This window comes from Euprymna scolopes, chromosome 9 (assembly GCF_053919585.1).
Source record: "Euprymna scolopes isolate OS-2025 chromosome 9, ASM5391958v1, whole genome shotgun sequence".
Classification (NCBI taxonomy): domain Eukaryota; kingdom Metazoa; phylum Mollusca; class Cephalopoda; order Sepiida; family Sepiolidae; genus Euprymna; species Euprymna scolopes.
In genome coordinates this window covers 126,349,539-126,352,069 of record NC_136490.1, presented here as the reverse complement: position 1 = coordinate 126,352,069, position 2,531 = coordinate 126,349,539, and the positions used below count along the sequence as shown (strand labels likewise).

The 2,531-nt window shown below is 29.2% G+C and overlaps 1 pseudogene; it reads right to left on the bottom strand.

The window, feature by feature from the left end:
* Window positions 1–442: 442 nt before the first annotated feature.
* LOC145285463 (5S ribosomal RNA) lies at window positions 443–559 on the bottom strand (annotated as a pseudogene).
* Between the last annotated feature and the right edge of the window lie 1,972 nt (window positions 560–2,531).

The window sequence follows — 2,531 nt, the reverse complement described above, 5'->3', positions numbered from 1 at the left end:
ATCATCCGTATTGGGGAGATTACGTCTTCAGGCCAAGAATTATCCTCAATCTGATAATTCTTGGCCTGAAGATGTAATCTCCCCAATACAGGTGATTATAGAAACATATATGCACATATGTAGCCATCAATGTTTGTATAAAGAAATTTAATATACCTGCTCTGTTTACTCATTAAGCACTCTTTGGTAGACACATGTTGTTTCATTGGATGTACTTCTAGGAAATTAAACTCTACTGCCATAATATATATATATATATATAAGGGTTCCTTCAGTCTTTGACAGACTATGGATACCCACGAAGATGTGCCTGAGCATGAAATTTTGTGGTAGGTGCGGAATCCCCAACCACATCTCTCCTGATTCGACATTGTTAAATACCAGTGGCAAGTGAAATGTATGTACAGGACGACTGGAAACAAATGCTGAGATAAGCGGAGAGCACATACAGCACCTAGAATTCCCAAATGGTCACCCAACTGGTAGTAATCAGGCTCAACGTTGCTTAACTTCAGTGATCTGATGGGAACCGGTGTGTCAATGTGATTATGCCGTGTGTATATATATATATATATATATATATATATATATATATATATATATATATATATATATATATATATATATATATATATATATATATATATATAGTAAGATGATTGATAATTTATAATTAAAATTAAAAATTAAAAATCTGTTTCATAAGAAGGAACACAACAAAGCCAATAAATTGTACGATCGTTTCGGAAACGATGTTTTTATTGAGATAGACATTAAGTCACGGACAATAATTTTAACATATAGTTTTTTGAAACAAAGCCTCCTCATCAGCAAAAATATTGGGTGGGCTTTTTAAAAAAAAAAGACACCAAAATAAACCTAGTATTTTTTAAGTAAGGTAGATGTATCTTATAAGTATCTTTTCAAGCATTTATAAGCTACATTTAACATCCAAATGAATGCTTTGATGATGATAATTACGAGTTTCAAAAGGCGAACCATTATAAGATACGTCTGCCTTACTTAAAAAATGCTAAGTATCGTAGAATTTATTTGCTTTGTTGTGCTCCTTCTTATGAAACAGACTTTGAATTTTTTATTTTAATTATAAATTACGAACCATCTTACTAAATATTAAAATATGCCTATTGAGCTTATTATATATCTGCATTACAACGAGCACTGTTCTTTTCTTGTATATTAATTAAATTAGTAATTTTACTATCACATTAAAATACACTCTGCTCTTTAGACTGCTGTTCTAATCCCCTTTATATATCACTCTGTCTCTGTCTGTCTGTCTGTCTGTCTGTCTGTCTGTCTCTCTCTCTCTCTCTCTCTCTCTGTATAAAGCGGGGGAGAATAATTTAAATAGTAAAGTTGTATAGGAACTTTGTTACATTATCAACTCAATAATAGTTTCAGAAACGGGAATAGGAAAGAAACCTCTTTAGGCCGTGACCTTTCGAAGCTAAATACTTTTCAACTCAGAAGAGGATAAAAGGTTAGCATTATATAAATGTAAAGATAAAAAGACAACACTGACTTTAAAATGTTCAGATTAGAATTGGGGAACAATTATTATGAAAAGGGCGTAATATGATAAAGATAAAAGAGAAGAAAACCAGAAAAAAAAGTTTAAAATGTTTAAAATATATTACAAAATAAAGTAATAAAATATTTTTTAATTTAAAATTTTTTAAATAATTTTAAAACTTAATTTTTTTTTTTGAAATCTTTAACATTTAAAACATTTTTTTAAAAATTTTTAAAAAATTAAGAAAAAAAACTTATAATAAAGTTGTAATAAAAAGCAATGTAAAAATATAAATGAAGTAAATATAAAGTAAGTACGGAAGAAATGAGAGAAAAGTAAGAAGAAGAAAAAATTAAAAAGTTAAAATGTAAATCAATTCAAAATTCTTGGAAAATTATCAGGAATAAGGTGTACCCCAGAATAAAATGAGACAAAATTTGATATCCAGTTTACTCACATGTAGAATAATCCAGAAGAAAGTTTCCAATGTCTGTAAATGAGTCTGAGAAGGTTTCAAAGAAGTAATCCGAATACAGGTTCTTGAATAAGGAAATCCTCACAGAAGAATTCATGCATATCAAAAAAGTTTTTAAAAAGCGTTTCGAAGCATTGCAATATTAGTTCAAAAAGAATCACGCGCAATGCAGATGTTGAGGTGTCAAATTCAATAGAGAGCAGTAAAAACAAAGCGACACCTTTTCTATAATTTGAAAAAAAATTTAAGAAAGCTGTTCAATTCAAAATTATAGAAAAACTCACAGTATGAATAATGAAAAGCAATAATATATCTGTTATAGAAAAGTCGCTTTGTGTGCGTGTGTGTGTGTGTGTGTTAGTTTCTTCTTCATAGTTTCTGAAATGACTCATCCTATATTTTGCAAATTGCACACAAACTAATTTATATGTCTGGCAGTGTTCTTAGATATGATTTGTTTAGAAATTCTTCCAATGAGTACCGAAAATCGAAAAAAATCCGATATTAAACATAGCTTTT